General features: G+C 36.5%; 1 long non-coding RNA gene and 1 pseudogene across 1 annotated transcript in view; one reads left to right on the top strand and one right to left on the bottom strand.

Moving 5' to 3' along the window:
• LOC143670370 (uncharacterized) overlaps nucleotides 1-19,506 on the top strand; it is a 196,949-nt gene that overhangs the window by 139,681 nt on the left and 37,762 nt on the right. The window lies entirely within an intron of this gene.
• Nucleotides 81-17,950, bottom strand: LOC143670926 (endophilin-A1 pseudogene; annotated as a pseudogene).

Below are 19,506 nucleotides of genomic sequence, written 5' to 3'. Positions count from 1 at the left end.
TGTGCTAAGTTATTTTAGATTTCCTCAATTTAAAAGCTGGGTGTTAAAACTTCTGTGTCCCTGTTTTTCTAACCAAGGGGTTAGGACTTAGTTATTTCTGAGATGTCTGCTACTTGCTGTAAATTCTGCAGTTGTGTGCTGATCTAGAGAGTTCAGTGCACTGGAGGGAAATTGTCTTTTAAAAACAGGCACATCTGCCTTTGCTGGAGACCTTCACAAGTGGACCAAAGATTTTTTTTTTTTTTTTTGTAATCCTTGTCACCTTTTCTTCCCCATCTCATATGCATTTGCCCATGCCTTTGGATTAAGGGTTATGAAATGTGTGCTCTTCTCCACATTCTGCTATGGTTCCTGTTGGAGTACGAGGTTCAGAGAAAACCAAAGGAAAGACCCAGCTCTGAACGCTGTAGATATTGAGTCTCATATGAATGGATTCTCGCTCATACACAGCAGAAATTCTCCAGACTTGATTCATCCCTCTGTCCCAGATTTTATTGAAAAAATCTGCCTTATACTCTACAATGAAGACAAGGATTTCAAGAAGGAAATGATTACCTGGATCAGTCATGCTCAACTTGTGACCCCTAAATAACTGTCCACTTTTATCTTCACTGCACCAGTCACTCTTCATTGGTAATGGCCACCAGATTTTTAATGTGGTTTTTATATTGAAAGATCATGTTGTGATTAGCCTGCTTTGTTCCTCAGAATTAACTCAGGCAAATCATGTTTTTTAAAATATTAAGAGAGTGGATATGCTTGGGGTCTTTTTGAAATGGACAGTGTGCTGGGTTGAAAGGATTTATGTACCCTAGAAGAGCCATGGCTTAGTCCTAATCCAATCTTGTGAATGCAACTGTTTCTTTTAATCCCTATTCAGTACTTTAGGTTTGAAACGTTAATTAGATTATCTCTATGGAGATGTGACACACTGAATTGTGGGTATTAACTATTAATTAGAGGGAGATGTGACTCGACCCATTCCAGGGTGGTCTTGATTAGTTTACTGGAATCCTTTAAAAGAGGAATCATTTTGAGAAAGCTTCAGAATGATAAGAGCCATGAGATGAGAGAACACAAGAACCAGTAGAGCCCATGCAGCCAGAGACCTTTGGAGATGAAGAAGGAAAATGCCCCTGGGGGAGCTTCATGAAACAAGAATCCTGGAGAGAAGGCTAGCAGACGTTGCCATGTTTCCTGTGTGCCTTTCCAGTTGAAAGAGAAATGTTGAACTTCATTGGCCTTTCTTGAGTGAGGGTAATTTCTTGTTGGTGCCTTAGTTTGGACATTTCCATAGCCTTGCCTTTATTTGGACATTTTTGGCCTTAGAACTGTAAACTTGCAACTTAATAAATTCCCCCTTTTAAAAGCCATTCTATATCTGGTATATTGCATTCCTGCTGCTAGCAAACTTGAACAGACAGTAATAAACAAATGTTCTTATATCATTATGCTACTTGATTTCTATGAAATGTATTTGAGAAGCCAAAATTCTAGGATACAGAAATCTGGAAAAAATCATTTCCTGGGATTAACTGCTCAAGAGATTTTTAAAAGTTAATTTGGGGAATTAGCAGCATTTCACTTTACTGTGAGTCTTTGCCACATTTGACTCAATTAAGTTGTCATTCAAACATTTAAAGAAATTGTTTCTGTTTTGGGATATGTGTACATACCTGTATTATACAAGCACAACAGGGTTTGCACTAAAAAAAATGTCATTGCTTTCTTTTTTGGGGGGGAGTGCATCATCTGGAAATCAAACCCTAACTCTGATCTCCCACATGGAAGGTGAGCATTCTACCACTGAAGAATTGTTATTGTAATAACACTATTTGATAGCTTAGCTTCATATGTGTATTCTTAACTGTACAAAAAGTTTTGAATGTTTGCTTTATATGTTGGCTATTTCTATGTTTTATAAACCAAAACAGAATTTCCAAAAACAATGAAGGACACCAGAATAAATATTTCTGCATTTCAAAAAAAAATCAATTGAACAGGCCTCTTATCTTTCATCTTTCCTTTCTTGCAAGAGTGCCTGAATGTGTTCTCACATTTACATTCAATAAACTTTCTGTTTACTCTTTGGGCCATGCCCTTGAATTCTTTCTCATGGTGTGCCAAGAACCTGGAAGCCAAAATTTGGCAATATGTTTTGGTGATCCAGCCAGGAGTGAGTTCTCCAAACATCTGGACTGGTGAATACGGGGAGGCTTGACCATGTGCTTTTGCTTTCCTTCTCACTTAGCCCATTGTTATCCTCTTCACTGTCCTCATGCAACTGTGTGCTCTCTCAAAAGGGTAGAATCATTTCCACTGTTCTTTCTAGGAAACTAGGGGCTCAAATCTAGCTCCCCCAGGATATAAACTCAGTTAACTCCAAGCCACTGACTCCCTCCTCAGAGGTGGCAGGAGTCACATCTCCATGCTCTGTAGATCCAAGGAGGCTCAGAGCAGTGGGTGATGGTACCCTTTGGGACTTGACTGGGGTCTTCTCCCTATGCTGAGCAGGAATCCAATGACAGCCAAATCAAGACCCAAACACTTTTTCCTACAAACTCTGTTCCTCTTTTCACCTCTTCAACAGATGTCTTCTCCATAGAACCTCCTTTCTCCTCTGTCTGGCTTTCTATGCCCTTTGAGACACTGTGTCTTTTCTAACAGAATTCTGGGCTTAAGAACCTTATACCAAGAAAGGTGTTGTCTTTGACATTCTAGGGAGTCACCTCTGGTTTAAGCCCAAGGGAACTGGGTACTTTCTAATGGGAGTGTCTCCCCCTGAAAGCCAGAAGTAGCATTTACAGGGTAAGCAAAAGCTCTGGCTATCCTACTTAGAGTGAGTTGAGCCTGTGAAAGTCAATAAGGCCCTGTGTTAGTTTGTAAGCTACAAGAATGTGATATACCAGAACTGGAACTGCTTTTAAAAATGGGAATTTAATAAGTTACAAGTTTATAGTTCTAAGCCTATGGAAATGTTCAGATTAAGTCACCAACAAGAGGTTACCTTAATTCAAGGAATGTTGATGGGTCAACTGGGAAGACATGCTGGTCCCTTGCTCCTGGGCTCTGATGCCTTCAGCCTCTGTTCCTGTAGGGGTTTCTCGCTTTGCATTTCCAGGGATGGCTTTCACCTCAGCTTCTATTGGCTGTTTCCAGATTCTGGCTTGCTTTAACATCTCATGGCAACATCTGCTAGGCTCCAAGCATCTCCAAACATTCATTTCTCTATTCTCCACATGTTGACTCTGCTCTAAAGTTTCTGTTGGCTCTGACTCTTCTTTTGTTTCTCCAAAATGTTTCACCTTTTAAATGATTATAGTAAACTAATCAAAACCCACCTGGAATAGATGGAGCCATATCCCATCTAATCAAAAGTTACACTCACAATTGGGTATGTCACATCTCCATGGGGAGAATCTAATCCAATTTACAGTACTAGAATAGGGATTAAAAGAAACAACTGCCCCTACAAAATTGGATCAGGATTAAAACATGGCTTTTCTGGGGTACATAATACTTTCAAATGGGCACAGCCCCTGAGCACACAGGCCCTCTGGCTTTCCAGTTGCACACAGTGTCACTCTCATGTCCAGCTCCTCACTTTTTTTCTCTGGGTCTTTCATCTCAAGTCCTAGCATGTTCTGCTATTAGCCCTCCTGAGGTGATGCCCAGTGCAGGAAGAAACTATTGGCTGGGGCGCATCACATATTTATGTACCCTAGAAAAGTCATGTTTAAATCCTAATCAGTCTTGTAGGAGCAATGGTTTCTTCTAATCCCTATTCAGTACCATAGGTTGGAAACTCAATTAGGTTATGTTCATGGAGATGTGACTCAGTCAGTTGTGGATATTAAACTTGATTAGATGGAGATATGTCTCCACCCATTCTACATGAGTCTTGATTAGTTTACTGGAATCCTATAAAAGAAGAGACATTTTGGAGAGCATTCTTTTTGAGAACAAGGAGAGAGCTGCAGAACCACGACAGAAGGACGAGAGAACCACAGAGTCCACCAGCCTGCAACCTTTGGAGATGAAGAAGCAAAACGCCTCCTGGAGAGCTTCATGAAGCAAGAGGCCTGGAGAGAAAGCTAGCAGATGCCAGCATGTTCACCATGTGCCTTTCCAGCTGAGAGAGAAATACTGAACATTATCAGTCTTCTTTAACCAAAGTATCTTTCCCTGGATGCCTTAGATTGGGCATTTCTGTAGACTTGTTTTAATCTGTACAATTTCACAGCCTTAGAACTGTAAGCTAGCAAATTATTAAATTCTCCTTTTTAAAAGTCATTACGTTTCTGGTATATTGCATTCCAGCACCTAGAACACTGCCACTCTAGACCTACCTCCATTCAGACTTGTCTAATTATGTGAGTTGACATAAAATTAAAACCTTCACTACCCCTGTCATTTGTAAGCTTAGAAACATTCTAGTGTCCCATAAATTTCTCATTGTCTCTAAACACCGTACCCCCTTCTAGGGAGAGATCTTCTTCATTCCTTGGGGGCCACCATAGGCTAGTAAACTCAATTAGTGTTTACCCCTTGTTTGCCCCAAAGCCCCTACTAAGTCAAGGATTTTGTAGCATCCCTCTACCCCCCCAAAAAAATCCTTAAGCAAATAGACCCATCTCTATGGTATGAGGCATCCCAGGATGAGACCACTAAGTAGTCCCATTACACATTCAGATCAACTCTGGAGTAACCTTTCCCATCAAAACCAGCATCCCTTTAAAAGGGAAAGTGAAAAGCGTCCAGCCAATTGCAAAAATTTCTTAAAGACCAACTCCTACTCATGTGGGAGTTCTCAGTCCTAGATTTTAAGGATACACTTTTGTATCACTCTTCACCCTGACTCTCAATACCTATTTGTTTTTAAATGGCAGAAACTTAAAGACAAAATTCCCGCCCAGCTCGCTTAAACAATTCTGCCCTGAGAGTTTCAAAATAATCCCCATATCTTTAAGAATGCCTTAGCAGCAGACCTAGCTGACCTCCAACTGCCTCAAAGCTCAGTCTTGCAACGTATTAACCTTGTGAACTAACATATTCCTAATATAAAAGTGAATTTTGTTTGTTGTAGTCATTGCTAACTGAATAAATATGGAAATTTGCAGAAAGTTTAAGGAAGTGAATTTTATTATCAATTGCTGATGACAAACCCTGGGTAAGTTGTGGAAAGTTTGAAAAGATAAGTTTTTAGTCACTGCTAACTACAAAAAGTTGTAAGAAAAATTTATGAAAGTAAATTCTGTCTATCATATTCAATGCTAACCAAACTTAATAAGCTTGTTTATATTAGAGAAAAAACTTGTGTAAAAACATGTATGCATATAAAACTAAAATTTAGATTTCTCTTTAAATAATGTAAATTGTTAGTCTACTTTTAATAAAAGGTTATAAAATTTTTCTTAACTATTTGAGTACTCTTTCTAAAAGATAAAAATTTTATATCATATAAAAATAATATCCTTAATAATGCTTATATTAACCTAATCATCCTTTATTTCAGAAAACAAGACTTCTCACTCTTAAAGAAAAACTATTACAAAAGCTTTGTTCTCTCACCTTGTAAAAGTGAGGTGCTAAAATAGTTTCACAGATTACCAAAAATATTTGAGTACTATAATAATTAGAATATATTTTCTGTCCTTCTGTTAGCAAAGTTTGCATGGGTGAAGTGTTACTTATATATTTTAAAAATATTTAAAATTCCTAAAAACTTGACAATGTTATATTCTAATACTAATCTGTATAATGTTAAAAGTTACAAATCATGAGAACAACCAAATTTACCTGTCAGTTACACTACTTTAAGGCTTTGCTAAAAGTACAGGTGGTCAGCTATAAGTCAAAACTTCATCTTAAAGAAAAAGATCTCTAAAGGAGAAACAATGAAGGTATATAAACTATGTTTTACCCATTAATTAATCTAACACTAGTAAGTATGTAAAGGTAAAATGGGACAAAGCTTCTGCTGTAATTTTTCAGATATTTTTTATTTCCAAAAGTAGCTTCTTTAACCAAAAACAAAAACATAAAAAGCAAAGTATGTGATAGTCAGCCAAACTAAAATGAAGCCAAAGCTCTGTCTCCAGGACTTTAGCTCAAAAAGCAAAATTACTCACGCTCACCTGAGTGCTACAACTAGGAAAATGGAAAAGGCTAAATCTCTACACTGATACCCCATTTGCTTTCCTAGTCACACAGCTTTGTAATGCTCACACATGCTTTGTAAAAAAAAAAAAAAAGTGAGGTTTTCTCTGGCACTTAAACACCACCAAGAACTACCTGATTTCTTAAGTGCCATGCTCTTACCAACAAAGAAATAGCTGTAATTCATTGCGCCCTGGCCATCAAAAAATAACAGCAACATGTCTTGAGGGAATAACTGAGCTGACACAGCTGTCAAAGCCACAGCCCAATCATTCGAGCATTTTATAAACCTCATTTCTGCACCCTTAACTTGGCACATTCCTCTTATTCCCCAATTGACCGGGAACAAGCTGCTCAAGTCCAATTCACTCTTGGACCTGAAGGATAGTAATTTCCTCCTCTTTTCCCCCAGTCTCTCTTGGCTAATTCCTCTCCTAGTCCTACTCACTTCTGTCCTCCTCTTGCTATTGATCAGCCTTTGCATTTTTAAACTTCTCAGCAAGTGTGTTTCTTCCAGATTAGAAATCTTTCACAACAAACTTATCCTTGCTACTTCCCCTCACTCAATCAGCCACCATCAATAGCATAGCCAGAGACTTCTATACTCACACAAATAGGTCCTATAACCCACTGATAGCTTGACGCAATTACAGAAGATGAGGCATTGGCCCAAATTCCCTTAAGATTAAGGGAAGCTACATGTCTTTGAGGGGGTTAGGCCTCAAGGAAAAAGATATCTCTGAGAAGAACAGCAATGAACAGCACCTGGAGGCCAAACAACCCACACCTGAGTCATTGATCTATGGTTAAGGGTGGAGCCAGCCAACCCACCCAAAAGCACTACCACCTGGCACTACCCTGGAGAGAAGGGAGGGGAAAAGAAAACTCCAAACAAGGAAGGAGGAGGGGGAGTAAGTAAAGGTAATCTATAAAAGCAAATGGCCCCACATTTCCTATTGCCTCTTGCCTTTCATTTCTACTTACTTGCTGAGTGCTTGCATGTCTTCTCACACATGTACTCAATAAACTTTCTGCTTACTCTAAAAATCAATTGACCATATATTTGAGAGTCTATTTCTGAACTCTCAATTGAATTCCATTGATCAATATATCTATATTTGCACCAGTACCATGCTGCTTGGACCACTGTAAGTTTGTAATATGCTTTAAAGTGAAGACGTGGGGGTTCTCCAATTACTTTCTTCTTTTACAACACGTTTTTGGTTATTCAGAACCCCGTAAAATTCCAAATAAATTTGATAATTGGATTTCCCAATTCTTCAAATAGTGGTGGAATTTTTATTGGAATTGTGTTGAATCTGTAAGTTAATTTCAGTAGAATCCATATCTTAATGATATTTAGTCTTTCAATCCAGGAACACAGAATGTCCTTCCACTTATGTGGGCCTTCTTTGATTTCTTTTAGCAATGTTTTGTAGTTTTCTTTGTACAGATCCTTTACACCCTTGGATAAATTTATTCTTAAATATTTGATTCTTTTACTTGCTATTGTAAATAGAATTTTTAAAGATCTTCCTCAGATTACATAGTACTGTTTATAGAAACACTACTGATTCTTGCCTGTTGATCTTCTATCCTGTCATTTTGGTGAATGCATTTATTTACTCTAATAGCTTTGTTATATATTTTTCATGATCACTTCATATGATCATATCGTCTGCAAACAGTGAAAGTCCTTTCCGATTTGGATGCATTTTATTGCTTTTCCTTGTCTAACTTCCCTAGCAAGTACTTCTACCATATTGTTGAATAACATTGGTGTCAGTGTGCATCCTTGTCTTGTTCCAGATCTTAGAGGGAAAACTTTCAGTCTTTCACCATTTAGTACAATGTTAGCTATGGGTTTTTCATATTTGTCCTTTATTATGTTGAGGAAGTTTCTTCAAATGCTTTTTCTGCATCAGTTGAGATGATCAAGTGGTTTTCCCCTTTCATTTGTTAATGTGGTGTATTACATTAATTGCTTTTCTTGTGTTGAAACGCCTTTGAATACATGGAATAAAATCCACTTTATCATGATTTATAATTCTTTTAATGTGCTGTTAGATTTTATTTAAAATTGCTTTGTTTAAGTTTTTCCATCTATATTCATTAGAGAAATTGGCTTGTAATTTTCTTGTAGCAACTTCATCTGGATTTGGCATGAGGGTGATGCTGGCTTCATGGGATGGGTTAGGTAGTGTTCCCTCCTCTTCAATAGTTTGGAAGAGTTTGAGCAGGATTGATACTCTTGGAGTGATTGGTAGAATTCACTTGTGAAGCCATCTGGTCCTGGGCCTTCTTTGTTGGGAGGTCTTTTATGACTGATTCAATCTCTTGTAATCAGTCTCTTGAGGTCTTCTGTTTCTTCTGGAGTCAGTGTAGGTTGTATGTTTCTATGAATTTGGTCATTTCATCTAAGTTGCCTAGTTTTTTGGCATACAGTTGTTCATGGTATCCCCTTATCCTTTTATTTATTTGGGGTCAGTAGTGATATCACCCCTCTCATTTCTGATTTTCTTTGCATCTTCTTTGTCAATCTAGCTGAGGACTTGTCAATTTTATTGATCTTCTCAAGAACCCAACTTTTGATTTTGTTAATTCTCTCTTTTTTTTTTAATTTTCAATTTCATTTATTTCACTTCTACTCATCATTATTTCTTTCTTACAGCTTGCTTTGGGATTCGTTTGCTGCTCCTTTTGATTTCTTCCAGGTGTGCAGTTAAGTTTTTGATTTTAGCTCTTCTTTTTTAAGTCAGGTGTTTATGGCCTTAAATTTTGCTCTCAGACTGCCTTCACTGCCTCCCACAAGTTTTGATATGTTGCATTCTTATTTTCATTTGTCTCAAGATATTTACTGATTTTTTTTGCAATTTCTTCTTTGACCCACTAATTGCTTAAGAGGGTGCTAATTAACCTCCATATATTTGCATATTTTCCAGTTCCCTGCCTGTTTTTGATATTTGGTGTCATTTGAGTATGGTCAGAGAAAGTGCTTTGTATAATTTCTATCTTCTAAAATTGATTGAGACTTGTTCTTGTATTCAAAACATGGTCTGTCTTGGAGACTGATCCATGAGTTCTTGAGAAGAATGTATATCCTTCTGTTTTGGGGTGTTGTGTTCTATATATGCCTGTTAGGTCCAGTTCATTTATCATATTATTCAAGTTCTCTGTTTCCTTATTGATCATCTGTTTTGATGTTCTGTCTATTGTTGAGAGTGATGTACTGAAGTCTTCAACTATTATAGTAGCACCGTCTATTTCTCCTTTGAGTTTTGCCAGTGTTTGCCTCCTGTATTTTGGGGCACAATTATTAGGTGCATAAATCTTTATGATTGCTATTTCTTCTTGTTGGATTGATCACTTTATTAACATATAGTATCCTTCCTTGTCTCTTGTAACAGTGTCTTTTAAAAATATTTTTATTTGAGAAAACAAACAATACACTTAGAACCACCAAAGAAGAATATCTTAGTTACCTTAACCATGGGAATATTTAAATAAAGTTTCCAAATAATCATTGTAAAAACCTGCGTTTGCATAGTAAGTTTCATAAACCACTTTAAATTAAGGGAACAAAGAAAATACTACAACTTCACATAGCAAAATTCTTACATTCTAAATATTAAACACTGACTTAAATGCCATTTGATCAGGTGTCAAAACTGTGAATGTTCTCAAAATATCAAGCAGAAAGTTATTACAAATATTTACATTGCTATTGTAATGATCTATGTTACTAAACTTTTTCCTGATTTCAGGAAACTGTGAAGATACGAATATTTTTACAATTAACATATGTAAATCTTAACCACCTAAAATGGACATCTTAGCTTATCCATAGGCATATTTAAATAAAATAAGTAGTCATTGTAAAGCCTGTTTCATAAATCAATTCAAAATTGAAGCAAGGAAAGAAAATATCTATAGATACTGATATCAGAGTTTCTTAGATTCCACATATTAAGAACGCCATCTTAAATACTATTTGATTAACTTTCAAAACTGTGTGTGTTCTCAAAATATCAAGTTCAAAGTTATTACAAATATCAACTTTGCTATGATAGTGACCTATGTTATTAAACATTTTCAAATTTTTGATTTCAAGAATTTATTTTATCTAATATTGTTATAGTGGCCTATAATTTTTAGGTCATTTTTAAATTATAAAATATGACATATATATGCAAGCCAGAAAAGAAAAAAAGCAATAATTTTCAAAGCACACTTCAACAAGCAGCTACAGAACAGATCCCAGAGTTTGTCATGGGTTACAATTCCCTCATCTCATATTTTTCCTTCTAACTGCTCCGAAACACTGGAAGCTTTACCATAGCATAGTAAGAAAATCATACAGTATCTGCCCATTTGTCGTCTGATTTATTTCACTTAGCATTATGCCCTCAAGTTTCATCCACATTGTCATATGTTTCAGGACATCATTTCACCTTACTGCTGCATAATATTCCATTGCATGTATATACCACATTTTGTTTATTCACCCTTCTTTTGATGGGTACCTGGATTGTTTTAAACTCTTAGAAATTGTGAATAGTGCCACTGTGAACTTTGGTGTGCAAATGTCTGTTCGTGTCACTGCCCTCAACTTTTCTGGGTATATACCATGTATTGGTATTGCCAGGTCATAGGGCAACTCAGCATTTATTTTTCTGAGGACTCGCCAAACTTACTTCCACAGTGGCTGAAACATTATACATTCCCACCAGCAGCAAATAAGTGTTCCAATTTCTCCACATCCTCTCCAACATTTATAGTTTCCTGTTTGTTTAATAACCATTCTTACAGGTTTGACGTGATATCTCATTGTCATCTTAATTTGCATCTCTTTTATAGCCAATGAAGATGAGCAACTCTCCATGTACTTTTCAGCCATCTGTATTTGCTCTTCAGAAAAGTGCCTATTCATATCCTCTGCCCATTGTATAATTTAGTTGTTTGTTCTTTTCTTGTTGAGTTATATAATTTCTTTATATACACAGGATATCAAGCTTTTATCCAATATGTGGTTTCCAAATATTTTCTCCCCTTGAGTTGGCTGCCTTTTTACCATTTTAATAAAGTCCTTTGAGGCACAGAAGCTCTTGATCTTAAGGAGTTCCCGTTTGTCTATTTTTCTTTCACTGCTTATGCTTTAGGTATAAGGTTTAAGAAGCTACTTTCGTATTACTAGATCTTGAAGATGTTTCCCTATATTTTCTTCTAGAAGTTTCCTCCATTTAGATCTTTAATCCATTTTGAAGTAATTTTTCTGTAGGGTGGAAGGTAAGGGTCCTCTTTCATTCTTTTGGCTATTGAACTCCAGTTCTTCCATGCCCGTTTACTGAAAAGACTCTTCTGTCTCAGTTTAGTAGATTTGGGATCCGTATTGAAGATCAAATGTCCATGAATTTGGTGATCAATATCTACACTCTCAGTTCTATTCCAATGGTAATTTTTTGTGCCAGTATCATGATGTTTTGACTATTGTGGCTTTATAGTAACATTTAAAGTCAGGAAGTGATAGTCCTCCCATCTTACTCTTCATTTTAAGTATATCTTTAGCTATATGTGGTCTCTTTCCCTTCGAAATAAATTTGATAGCCAGCTTTTGCAAGGCTTCAAGGTAGGTTTTTGGGATTTTGATTGTTATTGAATTGACTCTGTAGATCAATTTGGGTAGATCCGATGTCTTGACCATGTTCAAACTTCCTATCCATGAGCATGGAATGTCTTTCCATCTATTTAGGTCATTTTAAATTTCTGTTAGCAATAATTTTGTAATTTTCTGTGTATAAGTCCTTGACATCCCCTGGTTAGGCTTATTCCTAGATACCTGATTCTTCTGGTTGCTATTTTGAATGGAATTTTTTACTTTTTAGTTGTCACCTCAGATAGTTCATTACTTGTATATTGAAACATTACTGATTTTTGTAAATTAATCTTGTATCCCCACACTTTGATGAAATTGTTTATTAGATTAAGTAGCTTTGCTGTAGATTTATCAGGGTTTTCTAAGTATAGGATCATGTCATCTGCAAATAATGAAAGTTTTACTTCTTCCTTTTCTATTTGGATGCTGTATTAGTTAGGGTTCTCTAGAGAAACAGAATCAACAGGGAACACTCGCAAATATAAAATTTATAAAAGTGTCTCACATGACAGTGGGAATGCAGAATCCAAAATCTGCAGGGCAGGCTGTGAAACCAACGATTCCGATGGAGGATCTGGATGAACTCCACAGGAGAGGCTCACCAGCCGAAACAGGAAGAGTCTGTCTCTTCTGAATCCTCCTTAAAAGGCTTTCTGTGATTAGATTAAGCATTACTCATTGCAGAAGACACTCCCCTTTGATTACAAATGGAATCAGCTGTGGATGCAGCTGAAATTATCATGATCTAATTCTATGAAATGTCCTCATTGCAACAGACAGGCCAGCACTTGCCCAACCAGACAAACAAGTACCACCACTTGGCCAAGTTGACACATGAACCTAACCATGACAGATGCCTTTTATTTCTTTCTCCTGTCTAATTGCTCCAGCTACTATTTCTAATACAATTATTGAATAATAATGGGTGACAATGCACATCCTTGTCTTATTCCCATTCTTAAGGGGAATGCTTTCAATTTCTCCCTATTAAGTATAATGTCGGCTATTGGTTTTTCATATATGCCGTTTATGATATTGAGAAAGTTTCCTTTGATTCCTAAATTGTGAAGTGTTTTTTTTGTCAGAAAGAATGGTGGATTTTGTCTAATGCTTTTTCAGCATCAATTGTTATGATCATCTGATTTTTCCCTTTAAGTTTGTTAATGTGCTGTATTACATTGATTGGTTTCCTTATGTTATACTAACCTTGCATTCCTGGTGTGATTCTGACTTGATCATAATGTATAATTCTTTTACTTTGGCATTGGATATGATTTGCTAGTATTTTTTAAAAGAATTTTTGCATCTATGTTCATTAGGGAGATTGGTATATAGTTTTCTTTTCTCGTATCCTTTTAATCAGATTTTGGTATTAGAGTGATTTTAGCTTCATAAAATGAGTTAGGTACTGTTCCTTTTTCCTCAGTTTTTTGAACAGGATTGGCATTAGTTCTTTTTGAAATGTTTGATAAAATTCTTCTGTGAAGCTATCTTGTCCTGGGCTTTTGTGTGTGTATGTGTGTGTGTGTGGGGGGGTTGATGACTGATTGGATCGCTTTACTTGTAATTGGTTTGTTGAGATCTTCTATTTCTTCTTGTGTCAGTATAGGTAATTCATATGTTTCTAGCAATTTGTCCATTTCATCTAAGTTGCCTAGTTTGTTGTCATATAGTCGTTCATAATATTCTCTTATGACTTTAAAAATTTCTTCATGATCTGTAGTAGCCACCCTTTCTTATTTCTGATTTTGTTTATTTGTATCTTCTCTCTTTTTTTCTTTGTTAGTCTAGCTAGGGCATCATCAATTTTATTACTTTTCTTAAAGAGCCAACTTTTAGTTTTGTTTATTCTTTTTTTTATTCTCCAGTTTGTTTATTCTTTCTCTAGTCTTTATTATTTCTCTTCTTATTTGCTTTGGGGTTTGTTCACTGTTCTTTCTCTTAATTTTCTGGGTGAGTAGTTAAATCCTCAAGTTTTGGTCATTCTTCTTTTTAATATAGGCATTTAGGGCCATAAATTTCACTCTTAGCACTGCTTTTGCCATATCCCATAAATTTTGATATGTTGTATTCTCATTATCATTTGTCTCCAGATATTTGCCTATTTCTCCAGCAAATTCTTCCTTGAATTAAATTGTTGTTTCATCTCCATATGTGTGTGAAAGTTCTGGCTCTTTGGTGATTATTAATTTCCAACTTTATTCCCTTGTGATCAGAGAAAGTGCTTTGGATAATTTCAGTCATATTAAATTTATAAAGACTCAGTTTGTGTCCCAGCATGTGAGCTATCCTGGAGAACATTCCATGTGTGCTAGAGAAGAATGTATATAATCGTGTGCTGGGATGTAATGATCTATATATATCTATTATATCTGTGCTGGTTTGAAAGGATGTATGTCCCCTACAAAAGCCATGCTTTAATCTAAATCCCATTTCATGAAGGCAGAATAATCCCTATTTAATACTGTATGTTTGAATCTGTAATCAGATAATCTCCCTGGAGATGTGATTTAATCAAGGGTGGTTGTTAAACTGGATTAGGTAGAGGCATGTTTCCACCCATCTGGGTGGGTCTTGATTAGTTTCTGAAGTCCTATGGAAGAGGAAACATTTTGGAGAATGAAGGAGATTCCGAGAGAGCAGAGAATGCTGCAGCACCACGAAGCAGAATCCATGAGCCAGCGACCTTTGGAGATGAAGAAGGAAAATGGCTCCCAAGGAGCTTCATGAAACCGGAAGCCAGGAGAAGAAGCTAGCACATGATGCCATGTCTGCCATGTGCCCTTCCAGATGAGAGAGGAACCCTGACTGTGTTCACCATGTGCCTTTCCAGATTAGAGAGAAACTGTGACTGTGTTTGCCATGTGCCTTCTCACTTGAGAGAGAAACCCTGAACTTCATCGGCCTTCTTGAACCAAGGTATCTTTCCCTAGATGCCTTTGATTGGACATTTCTATAGACTTGTAGTTGGGACATTTTCTTGGCCTTAGAACTGCAAACTAGCAACTTATTAAATTCCTTTTTTCAAAAGCCGTTCTAATTCTGGTATGTTGCATTCTGGCAGCTAGCAAACTAGAAAAAAATATCTAATTAATTTATCCCATTGTTTAGGTTCTCTATTTCCTTGTTGATTCTCTGTGTGGTTGTTCTATCTATAGTAGAGAGTGGTGTATTGAAGTCTCCCATTATTTCTGTTTATATGTCTATAGCTCCCTTTAGATTTTCCATTATGTGTCTCATGTACTTTGAAGCTCCTTGACTGAGAGCATACATATTTATGATTGTGATTTCTTCCTGGTGAATTGTCTCTTTTATAAACATGTAGTGTCCTTCTTTGTCTCTTATGACTTCTTTACATTTAAAGTCTATTTGGTCTGATAGTAGTATAGCCACTCCTGCTTTCTTTTGGTTACAACTTCCATAGAACATTTTCCATCCTTTCACTTTCAATCTGTGTCCTTGAGTCTAAGATGCATCTCTCTTAAATAGCATATAGATGGATTATGTTTTTTAATCCATTCTGCCAGTCCATATCTTTTAATTGGTGAAATTAGTCCATTAACATCCTAAGTAATTACTGTAAAAGCTGTTCTTGACTGTACCATCTTGTTCTTTAGATTTTATCTGTCAGATCTATATATTATTTCCCTCCTCTCTCTTTTTTCCTTTAAATTACTGTTGCTCATATTCCTCACTTCTGTGCCCTCCTCCAGACCTCTCGCTCCTGTCTTTTTTTAATCAGCTGATGGGGCTCCATTTAGTATTTTTTGTAGGGTTGGTCTCTTGTTGACTAATTCCCTTAGTCTTTCTTTGTCTTTGAAGATTTTAATTTCTCCCTCACTTCTGAAAGTAACTTGGGTGGACAAGGAATTCTAGGTTAAAAGCCTTTATCGTCACTTAAATATATTATGCCATGCCTTCTTGCTTACCTGGTGCCTGGAGTCATTCTTATTTGTTTTTCCATGTATATAGTAGATTGCTTTTCTCATTCAGCTTTCAGGACTTTTTGCTTCTCTTCATCACCTGACAGTCTGATTAGTATGTGTTTTGGAGTAGGCCTGTTTGGATTTACTCTATTTGGAGTTCACTGGGCCTCTTTGACTTGCATATTCATGTCTCTTTTAACAGTTTTGTATTTAAAGTCTATTTTGTCTGATATTAGTATAGTTACATCAGCTCTTTTTTGGTTACTATTTCTTTGGAATATCTTTTTCCTACCTTCCACCTTGATCCTCTTCCTGTCCTTGGCTCTAAGGTGAGTCTCTCATGGACATCATATAGTTGGATCATACTTTCTTTAACCCATTCTGCCAACCTGTGTGTTTTGATTGGGGAGTTTAATCTATTAACATACAATGACATTACTATATAGGCAGAATTTACATCAACCATTTTACACATTGATTTTTATATTACATCTTAATTTTTACTCCTTTTTTACCCTTTTAGTTATCATTACTGATAATCTTCATTTCTACACTCTCCTCCAAACCTCTCTTTCCTGTTTTTTCCTTTCAGCCTGCAAAACTCCTTTCAGTATTCCTGGTAGGGCAAGTCTCTTATCAAATAACTCTCTCAGTTTCTGTTTATTTGTGATCCTTTGAAATTCTCCTTCATTTTTGAAGGACAGTTTTTCTGGAACAAGAGTTCTAGGCTGGCAGTTTTTCTTTTTCAGTGTCATTTGATACTTATATCTTTGCCATTTGATACTCAGATTCGTCTGTGTCTCACATTAGGACTATTAGGATTTATCCTGTTTGGAGTACTATATATTTCTTGGATATGTATATTTATGTCTTTCATAATAGTTGGGAAATTTTTTCCATCATTTCCTCAAAGCTTTTTTCTACCCCTCTTCCCTTCTCTCTTCCTTCTGGGACACCCATCATGCATATGTTTGTGCAATTCATACTCTCATTGAATTCCCTGAGGTCCAGTTCACTTTTTTCCATTCTTGTCTCTTTCTGTTCTTCTTTCTTTAAGATTTTGAGTGTCCTGTCTTCTAATTTGCTGATTTTTTCTTCTGCCTGTTCAAATCTGCTTTTGTTTATTTCTCATGTATTTGAAAACTTCTATTGTGCTTTTCATTCCCATAAGTTCTCTTATGTTTATTTTCATTCTTTCAAATTCTCCTTTAAGCTCACTCAGTGTCTTTTGAATATCCTTTATCTCTTTATACATATTTTCCTTCCTCTCCATGAAATGATTTAGTATATTTTTTGAACATTTTAAAAAGTATTTTTATTGACAAACATACAGTCCATACAGAACAAATCAAGATTCCAGGAGAAGGAAGAGGGGGAAAGAAGATTTCTCCTAGGGGTGAAAGAATTACATAAATAGTGCAATCTCAAAAACTGTACCATGTACCCACGGCAAGAATCAGAAGTAATAGAGTTGAATAAACCTGATCAGTTAAATATGGACAATTTTAAAGGTCTAGAATAAGTTGAACCAAGTGACAGAAAGAGACTTAGCACAAAGCCAATCAACAATAAATTCCTAGTTGAGAGAGAAACTGACCTTCAGAATAAACTCATCAAGATAATCTGAAACCTAGTATCAGCAAAAAATTTACAAGCCATACTAAGAAAAAGAATCATGTGGGCCAGTCAACAAATGATATTCGGTTTCAGATGATCAAAGTCCAGGTGTCGACCCTCCAATTTCTTTAGATGATGCTGAATTTCCCTCAGATCTTTGTCATGAAGATTCTGAAGGGGGTCAGTGAAGTTCTGCTTCACCTCCATGTCCAAAGTATCTCACCTCTGAGAGTTCCTGCATTGCTTCTTCCACGTCCGCGAGGGCTGGGCCAAAGTTGCAGTCATCTCCAAGCTCTCTTGCAAACTTGAGCATGGCCTCTGCAAGCGGTGCTTCTGCCTGAGGATAGCCTGGCCCTTTCTACTGTCATTTTGACATTGTGTTGATCATGCTGAATTTAGCTCTGGAAGCTGGATTGGGTTGAAGGTATTCAGTTGTTTTAGTCATTATTTCCATCACAGCCCTGCTGGTAACATCTGCTTTCCTTTCCATTTCTTTGACGTCATCATCTAGCTTAGTTCCTTTAGCTTCTCCAACCTTCTCACTCACTTCCTGAGTGGCTTTGTGGAACTACTTCTTGAGCCAGGCCACCAACATGGTGAGGAAGGGCACCCGCAAAGCTGCGGGAAGGAGGCAGTGAAGGTGGAACTGGGCAGGAAAGCTGAGCGGGGCGGTGTGCTTGCACGGCCACCGCTAGCGTGCCACCACCTGGGCTGTGGGTGGGGAGGCGCGGAGCCAGGGGGAATGCAAGCTCCTGTGGAGAGACACCCTCTTTATACGTTTTTTTTTTTTATCCATTCATCTGTTGAGGGACATTTGGATTGCTTCCTTTTTTTTTTTTGTATATTGTTTGGCAGGGTCACATTTCATTATTTTTCCATGTGAGTATCTCGTTATTGCAGCACCATTTGTTGAATTTCTTTGTTTGTTTTGCTTGTTTGTTTGCTTTTTGGGAAGTGCATGGAATGAGAATCGAACTTGGATCTCCCGCAATGCAGGCAAGAATTCTACCACTGAACTACCCTTACACCCCCTGCTTCTGCTTTTATTGTCCCTCAGTTCTTAGATTACTGCCTGTTTTTGCAGGAAGTTAATCTTTTGTTGTTAACCCTTTAGAATCCCCTCTAATTTCCTTCTGTGACTATTTTTCTCTATTTTCTTTAAGGTTACCATTGGGTATAAATTTAACATCTTAAATCTATAATATTCTTGTCAAGTTTAAATCCAACTTAACTTCAATAGCATACACAAACTATGATACTGTATCCCTCCATCCCCCACCTCTGTGTAGCTCGTCATAATACATAAATTTATACATTATGAGTTCAAAACCATTGATTTACCATTACTTTTTATACATTTGCATTTTAGATCCAATATGTAGTAAAAAGTGGAGTTACAAACCAAAAATGCAATGGTTCTTGCATTTATATTTACCCATGCCTTTACCTTTATCAGAGATCTTTATTTCTTTATGAGGTTTTGATCTATTGACTAGTATCCTTTCATTTCAACCTGCAGAAGTACTATTAGCGTGTCTTGTAAGGATGAACTTTGTGGTAATAAAGTCTCTCAGATTTTTTTTTCTGAGAATGTCTTAATCTCTTCCCAACTTCTGATAGTCAATTTTGCTAGATTTAGGATTCTTGGTTGGCATATTTTTTCCAGCATTTTAAATATGTAATTCTACTGCCTTTTGCTTGCACAGTTTCTGATGAGAAATTGGTACTTATTGATGTCCCTTGCATCTGACATACTGGCCCTCTCGAGTTTGAGTATTCTCTATTTATCTTTGACATTTGAAAGTTTGACTATAATGTCGTGCTGTGGGTGTATTTGGTTTCTTCTCTTTGAAATTCCTTCAGCTTCTTGGATATATCTACTCATATATTTTATTAAATTTTGGAATCTCTCAGCCATTAGTTTTTCAAATATTCTCTCTGCTGCTTTCTCTCTTTCTTCTCTGTTTGGGACTTCTACAATGTATTATTATGATTGGTGGTTTCACACAGGTTCTTTAGGATGTATTCACTTTTCTTCATTCGTTTTTATTTCTTCTTCATAGACTGGATGATTTCAATTGTTTTATCTCAAGTTCACTGATTTGTTCTTCTGTCAACTCCAATTTGCTGCTGAACCCCTCTAGGAAATTT

This window comes from Tamandua tetradactyla, chromosome X, assembly GCF_023851605.1.
Source record: "Tamandua tetradactyla isolate mTamTet1 chromosome X, mTamTet1.pri, whole genome shotgun sequence".
Classification (NCBI taxonomy): Eukaryota; Metazoa; Chordata; class Mammalia; order Pilosa; family Myrmecophagidae; genus Tamandua; species Tamandua tetradactyla.
Note: the sequence above shows the minus strand (reverse complement) of the source record. Positions and strands in the feature narration are given on the sequence as shown.